The 13,513-nt window shown below is 41.7% G+C and overlaps 1 protein-coding gene across 1 annotated transcript in view; it reads left to right on the forward strand.

Annotated features, from left to right (window-relative positions):
- The window catches only part of enox1 (ecto-NOX disulfide-thiol exchanger 1), a 456,290-nt gene that overhangs the window by 275,182 nt on the left and 167,595 nt on the right, over window positions 1–13,513 (forward strand). The window lies entirely within an intron of this gene.

Here is a 13,513-nt window from a genome sequence, read left to right on the forward strand (position 1 = left end):
ATTTTTTATTTTTTTTTTATTTTACGTTTTACAAAAAAGCTAAAGAAAACAAAATACATTTAGAAAATATATACAAATCAATGAATAATAATATAAATAATAACAACAACAATATCAATTATTATTACTAACTATTACAACTATTAATAATAATGATACAAAAAGGGGGGGGAAAAAAAGAGTAAAGTTTGCTGTTTTACCAGATACTACGTTGCAAAAAAAAGAAAAATCTTGATCTGGCATAACAAGCTTGTTTGTTGCTTCAACTCAAATTTTAAAATTTTATTCCCAAGTAACTTTATTTATTTAGTTGCAGTGGGCTTTTCCATGTCTTTTTAATTCTTTAGGGAGTACAGAGCTTTCCCACTGAGTTTCCCCACAACCGCCAAGGTGAATAATGCCCTATTTTTGCAGTATTTTTGAGTCGGTGCCAGTTAGTCAGATACGAGGTTGCCACGGCACAGGTCCTACAAGACGATAAAGTGGTTGCTTAGCAACTGCATCAAGGGGGTTGTGCACAGCAGCGCGCACCTTCAATGCAAAGAGCTCAGGCGTTCTCTGGGCTCACATTTCGCATTACAACGCATGTTGTGAAGCGGGTCCACAGTGCACTTTCCATTTCTGCTGTGTTCAAGACTCAGCCAGCCGTGCAAAATGCCACATTGTGCAAATAGCTGTGCAGTATTGTGCCTGACATTCTTTTGAGATGTTCTGACGCATACATATTTGCTTTATCTCTTGTATAATTAATCTCCAATCCCTCAGAGCATGAGCACCACATCTTTTTAATACAAGAAATATTAATCAGCATTCTTAAGATTTGAGCAATGATTATTTTGAGGGATGAGGCCCTTATATGTTACATGTTATAGATCACAAATGTTCTCAAGGGCATGCTGAGTAACAACTGTGTTTCATAGCTGCACTGCATTGACTTTCTCCATTCCTATCATGCTTTATGACCGTAGCACATACCACAACACAGGAGAACTGAGATGCATACTAATAACGAAACTGATCCATAAAACATAAACACCGCTTGCAAATAGCACACCCATTCACCAGAAATTTGATAACATAGAGCAAACAGCATTCCTAAGTAGTCTGTTCATTTGATTTTAAGGACAGAAGATGCATTGGTGTTCTGATTTTCAGACGAGCGATGGTTAAAAAGTCAAGAAAAGAGGACGTAGTGAGTCCTGTTGTGTGACCATAGCAAAAAATTTAAAGAAGTAAAACCTTTAACCTAGATGTCACCTCAACAGCTGGTTTAACTTCCTCTGTTTGAGCTTGAAATTATTTCTCTCTGTGTACCACAAGGGTTTCTCTTTCCCTCTCCTTTGCTTTCCCTCACACACATTTATACATACAAATTGGCACATTCACTCTCTGCATTCACCTAATTCACAAGTGGGCATCCTCTTTTCCCTCCTCCTCACGTATCCTCAGCACAGTGTCCCTCTGTGTCAGGTGCCAGAACAATGTACTAGAAGACGGGTCCTTTATGTTTGCTTTCAAATATTAACCATCAGAAGAAACACAAAAATCTTTATTTATTGATTTATTTATTTATTTATTTTTAACACTCCAAGCAAACTCCATTGTCCTGAAAGTCAGTGCCGGTGCAGCCGCATTTTAAATCCCTGAGCCAAAAAAGGGCGAGGAAATGTCTGACCTAGATTCAGATCTTATTTCTCCTAAATTACTTGTCCAATTATGCTCTAACTAAATGGGGAAGACAGTGTATTCACTGAATAATATTAAGGTATGGAAAACAGGAGGAGAGATAATCATCATGGATAGCTTGAGTCATATGCATGTGTCATAATTTACATAGAATCAGATGGATATGCTATTAAAATGAATGGTGGATATAAACAACACTGAGGTAATGAACAGTACTTTATTCGCCAGTGTGGGCTTGGCACGCCATGTCAATTTACATTATTGCAAATATCCTTCAACAACCTTCAGTTCACTGAAAAATGAAAACTCGACATTATTAAAAATGGACATTATTTACTCAACCTCGTGTCCTTCCAACCCTGTTGGACTTTCTTTCTTCTGTGGAACATAAAAAAGATGTTTTGAAGAATATTTAAACAGTTCTTGTCTATATAATGAAATTCAATGGGGTCCAAATGTTTCAAGATTCAAAAAGGGCATAAAGGTATGGCATGAAATAAATCCATGCCACTCAACATGTATATTTATACAAAAAATATAGTTTTAAATATAGCTCCCAGTTACGTTGATCATCATCCTCCGTGTATTTTAAGGGTTAGTTCACCAAAAATTGAAAATTCAGTCATTAATTACTCACCCTAATGTTGTTCCAAACCCGTAAGACATTTGTTCATCACTGGAACACAAATAAAGATCTTTTTGATGACATCTGAGAGCTTTCTCTTAATCCATTGACATCTACGCAACTACAATTTTAACGCTTCAAAAAGTCCATAAAGAGATCGTAAAACTAATCCATATGAATTGACCAGTTTAGTCCACATTTTCTGAAGAGAATCGATCGCTTTATATGATGAACAGATTTAATTTAGGCTTTTATTCACATTTAAATATTGATCAGAGAACATTAATAGAAGCTCAACAGAATCTGCTTGACATGTGAGAATTAACCTCTTGCGGAAGCTCAAACGTGCTGCGTCACAAAAGAATGAACCTCATTGTTTCTTGCCGAAGTTCAAACGAGCTGTGTAACGTGAGAACGAACCTCATTGGTTCTTGCAGAAGCTCAAACGAGCTGTGTAACGTGAGAACAAACCTCATTGGTTCTTGCAGAAGCTCAAACGTGCTGCGTAACACGAGAATGAACCTCATTGGTTCTTGCAGAAGCTCAAACGTGCTGCGTAACACAAGAATGAACCTCATTGGTTCCTGCCGAAGTTCAAATGTGCTGCGTAACACGAGAATGAACCTCATTGGTTCTTGCCAAAGTTCAAATGTGCTGCGTAACACGAGAATGAACCTCATTGGTTCTTGCCGAAGCTCAAACGTGCTGCATAACGTGAGAATGAACCTCATTGGTTCTTGCCAAAGTTCAAATGTGCTGCGTAACACGAGAATGAACCTCATTGGTTCTTGCCGAAGCTCAAACGTCCTGCGTAACATGAGAATGAACCTCATTGGTTCTTGCCAAAGTTCAAATGTGCTGCGTAACACGAGAATGAACCTCATTGGTTCTTGCCGAAGCTCAAACGTCCTGCGTAACATGAATGAACCTCATTGGTTCTTGCCGAAGCTCAAACGTCCTGCGTAACACGAGAATGAACCTCATTGGTTCTTGCCGAAGCTCAAACGTCCTGCGTAACGTGAGAATGAACCTCATTGGTTTTTGCAGAAGCTCAAACGTGCTGCGTAACACGAGAATGAACCTCATTGGTTCTTGCAGAAGCTCAAACGTGCTGCGTAACACGAGAATGAACCTCATTGGTTCTTGCCGAAGCTCAAACGTCCTGCGTAACGTGAGAATGAAACTCATTGGTTCTTGCAGAAGCTCAAACGTGCTGCGTAACACGAGAATGAACCTCATTGGTTCTTGCCGAAGCTCAAACGTCCTGCGTAACGTGAGAATGAACCTCATTGGTTCCTGCCGAAGCTCAAACGTCCTGCGTAACGTGAGAATGAACCTCATTGGTTCTTGCAGAAGCTCAAACGTCCTGCGTAACGTGAGAATGAACCTCATTGGTTCCTGCCGAAGCTCAAACGTCCTGCGTAACATGAGAATGAACCTCATTGGTTCTTGCCAAAGTTCAAATGTGCTGCGTAACACGAGAATGAACCTCATTGGTTCTTGCCGAAGCTCAAACGTCCTGCGTAACATGAATGAACCTCATTGGTTCTTGCCGAAGCTCAAACGTCCTGCGTAACATGAGAATGAACCTCATTGGTTCTTGCCGAAGCTCAAACGTCCTGCGTAACGTGAGAATGAACCTCATTGGTTCTTGCAGAAGCTCAAACGTGCTGCGTAACACGAGAATGAACCTCATTGGTTCTTGCAGAAGCTCAAACGTGCTGCGTAACACGAGAATGAACCTCATTGGTTCTTGCCGAAGCTCAAACGTCCTGCGTAACGTGAGAATGAAACTCATTGGTTCTTGCAGAAGCTCAAACGTGCTGCGTAACACGAGAATGAACCTCATTGGTTCTTGCCGAAGCTCAAACGTCCTGCGTAACATGAGAATGAACCTCATTGGTTCTTGCCGAAGCTCAAACGTCCTGCGTAACGTGAGAATGAACCTCATTGGTTCTTGCAGAAGCTCAAACGTGCTGCGTAACACGAGAATGAACCTCATTGGTTCTTGCAGAAGCTCAAACGTGCTGCGTAACACGAGAATGAACCTCATTGGTTCTTGCCGAAGCTCAAACGTCCTGCGTAACGTGAGAATGAAACTCATTGGTTCTTGCAGAAGCTCAAACGTGCTGCGTAACACGAGAATGAACCTCATTGGTTCTTGCCGAAGCTCAAACGTCCTGCGTAACGTGAGAATGAAACTCATTGGTTCTTGCAGAAGCTCAAACGTGCTGCGTAACACGAGAATGAACCTCATTGGTTCTTGCAGAAGCTCAAACGTGCTGCGTAACGTGAGAATGAACCTCATTGGTTCTTGCAGAAGCTCAAACGTCCTGCGTAACGTGAGAATGAAACTCATTGGTTCTTGCAGAAGCTCAAACGTGCTGCGTAACATGAGAATGAACCTCATTGGTTCTTGCCGAAGCTCAAACGTCCTGCGTAACGTGAGAATGAACCTCATTGGTTCCTGCCGAAGTTCAAACGTGCTGCGTCACAAAAGAATGAACCTCATTGGTTCTTGCCGAAGCTCAAACGTCCTGCGTAACGTGAGAATGAACCTCATTGGTTCTTGCCGAAGCTCAAACGTCCTGCGTAACATGAGAATGAACCTCATTGGTTCTTGCCGAAGCTCAAACGTCCTGCGTAACGTGAGAATGAACCTCATTGGTTCTTGCAGAAGCTCAAACGTGCTGCGTAACACGAGAATGAACCTCATTGGTTCTTGCAGAAGCTCAAACGTGCTGCGTAACACAAGAATGAACCTCATTGGTTCTTGCAGAAGCTCAAACGTGCTGCGTAACACGAGAATGAACCTCATTGGTTCTTGCAGAAGCTCAAACGTCCTGCGTAACGTGAGAATGAACCTCATTGGTTCTTGCCGAAGCTCAAACGTCCTGCGTAACTTGAGAATGAACCTCATTGGTTCTTGCCGAAGCTCAAACGTCCTGCGTAACGTGAGAATGAACCTCATTGGTTCTTGCAGAAGCTCAAACGTGCTGCGTAACACGAGAATGAACCTCATTGGTTCTTGCAGAAGCTCAAACGTGCTGCGTAACACGAGAATGAACCTCATTGGTTCTTGCCGAAGCTCAAACGTCCTGCGTAACATGAGAATGAACCTCATTGGTTCTTGCCGAAGCTCAAACGTCCTGCGTAACGTGAGAATGAACCTCATTGCTTCTTGCCGAAGCTCAAACGTCCTGCGTAACATGAGAATGAACCTCATTGGTTCTTGCAGAAGCTCAAACGTGCTGCGTAACACGAGAATGAACCTCATTGGTTCTTGCAGAAGCTCAAACGTGCTGCGTAACACAAGAATGAACCTCATTGGTTCCTGCCGAAGTTCAAATGTGCTGCGTAACACGAGAATGAACCTCATTGGTTCTTGCCAAAGTTCAAATGTGCTGCGTAACACGAGAATGAACCTCATTGGTTCTTGCCGAAGCTCAAACGTGCTGCATAACGTGAGAATGAACCTCATTGGTTCTTGCCAAAGTTCAAATGTGCTGCGTAACACGAGAATGAACCTCATTGGTTCTTGCCGAAGCTCAAACGTCCTGCGTAACATGAGAATGAACCTCATTGGTTCTTGCCAAAGTTCAAATGTGCTGCGTAACACGAGAATGAACCTCATTGGTTCTTGCCGAAGCTCAAACGTCCTGCGTAACATGAGAATGAACCTCATTGGTTCTTGCCGAAGCTCAAACGTCCTGCGTAACGTGAGAATGAACCTCATTGGTTCCTGCCGAAGTTCAAACGTGCTGCGTCACAAAAGAATGAACCTCATTGGTTCTTGCCGAAGCTCAAACGTCCTGCGTAACGTGAGAATGAACCTCATTGGTTCTTGCCGAAGCTCAAACGTCCTGCGTAACATGAGAATGAACCTCATTGGTTCCTGCCGAAGTTCAAACGAGCTGCGTAACACATGAATGAACCTCATTGGTTCTTGCCAAAGTTCAAATGTGCTGCGTAACATGATAATGAACCTCATTGGTTCTTGCCGAAGCTCAAACGTCCTGCGTAACACGAGAATGAACCTCACTGGTCCTTGCCGAAGCGCAAACGTGCTGCGTAACACGAGAATGAACCTCATTGGTTCCTGCCGAAGTTCAAACGTGCTGCGTAACACGAGACTGAACCTCATTGGTTCCTGCCGAAGTTCAAACGTGCTGCGTAACACGAGAATGAACCTCATTGGTTCCTGCCGAAGTTCAAATGTGCTGCGTAACACGAGAATGAACCTCATTGGTTCCTGCCGAAGTTCAAACGTGCTGCGTAACACGAGAATGAACCTCATTGGTTCCTGCCGAAGTTCAAATGTGCTGTGTAACACATGAATGAACCTCATTGGTTCCTGCCGAAGCTCAAACGTCCTGCGTAACGTGAGAATGAACCTCATTGGTTCCTGCCAAAGTTCAAATGTGCTGCGTAACACGAGAATGAACCTCATTGGTTCTTGCCAAAGTTCAAATGTGCTGCGTAACACGAGAATGAACCTCATTGATCTTGTGGAAGCTCAAACGTGCTGCGTAACACGAGAATGAACCTCATTGGTTCTTGCCGAAGCTCAAACGTCCTGCGTAACACGAGAATGAACCTCATTGGTTCTTGCCAAAGTTAAAATGTGCTGCGTAACACGAGAATGAACCTCATTGGTTCTTGCCGAAGCTCCAACGTCCTGCGTAACATGAGAATGAACCTCATTGGTTCTTGCCGAAGCTCAAACGTCCTGCGTAACGTGAGAATGAACCTCATTGGTTCTTGCCAAAGTTCAAATGTGCTGCGTAACATGATAATGAACCTCATTGGTTCTTGCCGAAGCTCAAACGTCCTGCGTAACACGAGAATGAACCTCACTGGTTCTTGCCGAAGCGCAAACGTGCTGTGTAACACGAGAATGAACCTCATTGGTTCCTGCCGAAGTTCAAACGTGCTGCGTAACACGAGAATGAACCTCATTGGTTCCTGCCGAAGTTCAAATGTGCTGCGTAACATGAGAATGAACCTCATTGGTTCCTGCCGAAGTTCAAACGTGCTGCGTCACACGAGAATGAACCTCATTGGTTCCTGCCGAAGTTCAAATGTGCTGTGTAACACATGAATGAACCTCATTGGTTCCTGTAGAAGTTCAAACGTGCTGCGTAACACGAGAATGAACCTCATTGGTTCCTGCCGAAGTTCAAATGTGCTGTGTAACACATGAATGAACCTCATTGGTTCCTGTAGAAGTTCAAACGTGCTGTGTAACACATGAATGAACCTCATTGGTTCCTGCCGAAGTTCAAATGTGCTGCGTAACACATGAATGAACCTCATTGGTTCCTGCCGAAGTTCAAACGTGCTGTGTAACACGAGAATGAACCTCATTGGTTCCTGCCGAAGTTCAAACGTGCTGTGTAACACAAGAATGAACCTCATTGGTTCCTGCCGAAGTTCAAATGTGCTGCGTAACACGAGAATGAACCTCATTGGTTCCTGCCGAAGTTCAAACGTGCTGCGTAACACGAGAATGAACCTCATTGGTTCCTGCCGAAGTTCAAACGTGCTGTGTAACACATGAATGAACCTCATTGGTTCCTGCCGAAGTTCAAATGTGCTGTGTAACACATGAATGAACCTCATTGGTTCCTGCCGAAGTTCAAATGTGCTGTGTAACACATGAATGAACCTCATTGGTTCCTGCCGAAGTTCAAATGTGCTGCGTAACACATGAATGAACCTCATTGGTTCCTGCCGAAGTTCAAACGTGCTGTGTAACACGAGACTGAACCTCATTGGTTCCTGCCGAAGTTCAAATGTGCTGCGTAACACGAGACTGAACCTCATTGGTTCCTGCCGAAGTTCAAACGTGCTGCGTAACACGAGAATGAACCTCATTGGTTCCTGCCGAAGTTCAAACGTGCTGCGTAACACGAGAATGAACCTCATTGGTTCCTGCCGAAGTTCAAACGTGCTGCGTAACACGAGAATGAACCTCATTGGTTCCTGCCGAAGTTCAAATGTGCTGCGTAACACGAGAATGAACCTCATTGGTTCCTGCCGAAGTTCAAACGTGCTGCGTAACACGAGAATGAACCTCATTGGTTCCTGCCGAAGTTCAAATGTGCTGTGTAACACATGAATGAACCTCATTGGTTCCTGCCGAAGTTCAAATGTGCTGTGTAACACATGAATGAACCTCATTGGTTCCTGCCGAAGCTCAAACGTCCTGCGTAACGTGAGAATGAACCTCATTGGTTCCTGCCAAAGTTCAAATGTGCTGCGTAACACGAGAATGAACCTCATTGGTTCTTGCCAAAGTTCAAATGTGCTGCGTAACACGAGAATGAACCTCATTGGTTCTTGCCGAAGCTCAAACGTCCTGCGTAACATGAGAATGAACCTCATTGGTTCTTGCCAAAGTTCAAATGTGCTGCGTAACACGAGAATGAACCTCATTGGTTCTTGCCGAAGCTCCAACGTCCTGCGTAACATGAGAATGAACCTCATTGGTTCCTGCCGAAGTTCAAACGTGCTGCGTCACAAAAGAATGAACCTCATTGGTTCTTGCCGAAGCTCAAACGTCCTGCGTAACGTGAGAATGAACCTCATTGGTTCTTGCCAAAGTTCAAATGTGCTGCGTAACATGATAATGAACCTCATTGGTTCTTGCCGAAGCTCAAACGTCCTGCGTAACACGAGAATGAACCTCACTGGTTCTTGCCGAAGCGCAAACGTGCTGCGTAACACGAGAATGAACCTCATTGGTTCCTGCCGAAGTTCAAACGTGCTGCGTAACACGAGAATGAACCTCATTGGTTCCTGCCGAAGTTCAAATGTGCTGCGTAACACGAGAATGAACCTCATTGGTTCCTGCCGAAGTTCAAACGTGCTGCGTAACACGAGAATGAACCTCATTGGTTCCTGCCGAAGTTCAAATGTGCTGTGTAACACATGAATGAACCTCATTGGTTCCTGTAGAAGTTCAAACGTGCTGCGTAACACGAGAATGAACCTCATTGGTTCCTGCCGAAGTTCAAATGTGCTGTGTAACACATGAATGAACCTCATTGGTTCCTGTAGAAGTTCAAACGTGCTGCGTAATACAAGAATGAACCTCATTGGTTCTTGCAGAAGCTCAAACGTGCTGCGTAACGCGAGAATGAACCTCATTGGTTCTTGCTGAAGGTCAAACGTGCTGCGTAACACGAGAATGAACCTCATTGGTTCCTGCCGAAGTTCAAACGTGCTGCGTAACACATGAATGAACCTCATTGGTTCTTGCTGAAGGTCAAACGTGCTGCGTAACACGAGAATGAACCTCATTGGTTCCTGCCGAAGTTCAAATGTGCTGCGTAACACATGAATGAACCTCATTGGTTCCTGCCGAAGTTCAAACGTGCTGTGTAACACATGAATGAACCTCATTGGTTCTTGCTAAAGCTCAAACGTGCTGCATAACACGAGAATGAACCTCATTGGTTCTCGCACATCAAGCGAACATCCTTGAGCACAACTGATGTTTGTGTTGATGAATGTTTATATGTGAATAAAAGCCTGTTCATCTGTTCATCATATAAAACGATCTTGTGTTTTCAGAAAATGTGGACTAAACTGCTCAATTCATATGGATTCATATGTTCTGAAGATGAACGAAAGTCTCACAGGTTTGGAATGACATGAGGGTGAGTAACTAATGATAGAATTTAAAATTTTGGGTGAGCTGATCCTTTAAGCCCTTAGTTCTCCTTTGTTCATTGTCTTGTGTTAACGTCACATTGTTATGTGTAAGCTAGTGTTCTTCGTGTTCATTAAAAGTCTATTATTATCAGTGGAAAAAATCATTTCTGAACTGCCGCAGAACATATAACAACTATAAAACTACTATTAACTAACATCAAACCTCAAAGGTCATGACACCAATATTTGTCACTGAGAAAATCACTGAGACATTTAGGAACAGAACTGTAAATATTCAGATTCAGTTCAATATCATTAGCACAATATGTTGTGTAAAATCTGTCTATTAAAGCAAACGCATGTGAGAGCCACTGAGATGAAGATCAGAGACAAGCACCATCCCCCTCCAGCAGCCCATGAGGCACGCATGTCTCAGACGGAGCTGCTGCAGATATGTAGGTCATCATCGTGAAAAGTACTTCCGTTCACCCCGACGACCTCCTCAAAAGTCACATCCCAGGTCTTTGTCTTCCCATCTTTATGCCGGTGGATCTGACACTGCAGATGTGTCCCTCAGGAGCAGACTGAACAAGAGGGGCCTATCAGAGACCCTTTACATCTATGTAGAGCTTTTTGTGGAAGGCTGTGGCGTCTCGGGTTTTTGGAGCCAGGGCCGCCTCTCTGGGACAGTCAGATTACAGGTGACCTGTTTGGCCTGGGTGGAAGAACAAACAGTAATGTCCTCCTTTCAGCTCCATTAACCCTCTAAAGCCTGACACATGAAATAAGAGGCATAAAAATAATTTTTGAACAGATTATTTAATCTTTAGACAAAATATTAAAAATAAAAGATCTAAAAATGTTTGCATGTGTGTTTTTTGTTGAGTAAATCAATGAGATCTTAATAACAGCATAACACATACAATGCATAAATATCAACTGTCACAATATATCTCCCAATAATATGTCTTAAATGCTTAGTTTTACAATCAAAGCTTTGTAGATATTATTGTGAGGGCAAAACATATAATGCAATAAACAATGATGAATGAGAGATAAACCTGATGTATCATATTTGATATTCACATTTTAATATGATGTTCATAAAAACAATGCATGGATAATCAAGCAAACTCTAGTTGCATCAGTCCAGTTCATCTTGAAATATTAGGTTACACTATATTTTAAGGTGTCATTGTTACAGTGTAATTACATATTTAAGAACTGTTTTGGTTGAGGGTTAATTGCATGTAATTATGTATAATTAAGTAAAATGTAAAAAGTACATGCAACATAGGTAACAGGGACACTTTATTTTTAAAATAAAGTGTTATCAAAAATTACTAACAATATAAAAGAAATTCTTACATTTACTTCAGAAAAAGACACGCATACCATGACCTGGAGGTGGACGTTTTAACAATTAAAGGCCTTTTACTTGCAAAAAAAAAAACTATGAACTGTCAATCAGAGGACAGAATGCATGTAGTACATTGTGTACATCAGGATTTTCAGAAAAGTTTTGATAAAGTTGAGGCCTTTGAAATTTGCGTATCAAATGTGATACAGTAGGCTTTATAAGTTTATCTGCGTCATCTGACTTTTTTTAAAGTAAGTTAGTTAATATAGTAGGCTCCAAAAGTCTGAGAGCAATTCAAAGTATTTTACTACAAATTAAATTATTAAAACATGAAAAGATATAAAGGAATTGTATTGTATTCTTTTGTTTCTATCTTACTTTAATGCCAGCTGCATGAACTCCACAAGTTAGTGTAAAACCTCATGATCATGTTCTCCAGCATGATTTGAGATGATCTCGAGCTTCAATGGAAGTGTGAACTTCAGTCCATCTTTACAAAAGAGCCACATGATGAATGTCACAGAATTATTTATTTGATCAGTGACCAAAAAAACGGTGCAATTTTTCTTTGTTTCCCACATTTTACATTAAAAATCTCAAATATGAAATGCGGCCTCAAGCTTTTGGAGCCCAATATATGACATCAATTGTTAGAAATGAAAGTAAGGGTTAGTGGAGGGATGCCAGAAGAATTGCCACAAGACTGAGTTAAGCACTTATTTATCCTTGTGCTGTGACTGGAATACATTACCAAGCTGCATTTACAGTAATGTATAAACTATGCATGAACACTACCATTCAAATGTTCAAGATAGGTATGATTTTGTAACATTTTAAAAATAAGTTATACCAAGCTCACTAAGGCTGCATTTGTTTGTAAAAACTGTCATGAGCTGGGTTTGTTCTCTCTCTCTCTGTCTCTATCTCTGTATCTTTATTTCTCTCTCGCTCTGACCCTGCCTGTCGTTCGCGCTGCTTCTCTGTTACACCTGTTCTCACTTTAGTCTCATTATCTTCTCTCTACTTCTAGCGTTTGTTCCCCTTGTCGGATTATTTCATGTGTACGTGAGTCATGCCTGTGTGAGATGTTATCTCCTTGAAGATTTACCTTTTTGTCTTGTCTAGTCTAGAAGAGTTGTGCTCGTCTTGTGTGCTTTCTCTGCCCTGTCATCCTGCTGCTGGTGGCCTTCTACAGTCATCTCTCTGCGGCTTTGTGGCCATTACAAGGACTGTTACTTCCACGAGAATTACCAGCTCTGCAAACTATCATCAAGACAGGAATCTACCGTTTTTGCTGAACTTCTGTAAAGTATCTTTGAGTTTATGCCAGTTCTGTGTCGTTGCTCGACAGACTGTCTAAGTTTATTCTTCATTAAAGACTATTGCAAGAACTTGCCTTTGCACTTGGATCCTCTGTTTCCCCTGACAAAAAAAACAGTATTGTAGTGAAATATTATTACAATTTAAAAGAACAGTTTTCTATTGTGATATATTTTAAAATGTAATTTATTTCTGTGACAGCAAAGCTGTATTTCAGGCATCATTACGCCAGTCTTCAGTGTCACATGATCCTTCAGAAATCATTCTAATCTGCTGCTCAAGAATTTCTTATTATTATCAATGTTGAAAACAGCTGATTAATATTTTTTGGTGAAAACCGTTGAATACATGAATACAAAGTTCAAAAGAACAACATTTATTTGCAAATTATATATTTTGCAACACTGTAAATGTATTGATCAGTTCAATGCATTCTTGCACAATAAAAATAATGAATTTCCTTCAAAGAAGAAAGAGAAACTAACCTCATACGTTTGAATGGTAGTGTATTTTGCTCAAACATAACAACTGCCTAAAAAAAGTGCATAATGGAGTCAATATTGTATTTTGTCTCTTTCCCAGAAAAAGAAAAACATGTGCGTGTGTGCATGTTACACTATGTTCGGTTTCCTCAAGCCCTGCCTTCATTTGTCCTTAATGAATTTGTTTTGCAGCTGTCACAGACCAGTGGAATGTCTCTGTGGTTGACTAGTGAACGCTTCAGTGCCTCCAGATGTTTAGTCTGGGAGTCCCGCTGTAGGACACAAACAAGGCCAGAGAGAGCTGGTACACACTGGACAGGGAAACAGAGTTCACTTGTAAGCCTTCAGGTATTTCAGGTGCTTTGACTGAAGGGTATGAAC

Source organism: Squalius cephalus, assembly GCF_949319135.1.
Source record: "Squalius cephalus genome assembly, chromosome: 9".
In the NCBI taxonomy this organism is placed as follows: domain Eukaryota; kingdom Metazoa; phylum Chordata; class Actinopteri; order Cypriniformes; family Leuciscidae; genus Squalius; species Squalius cephalus.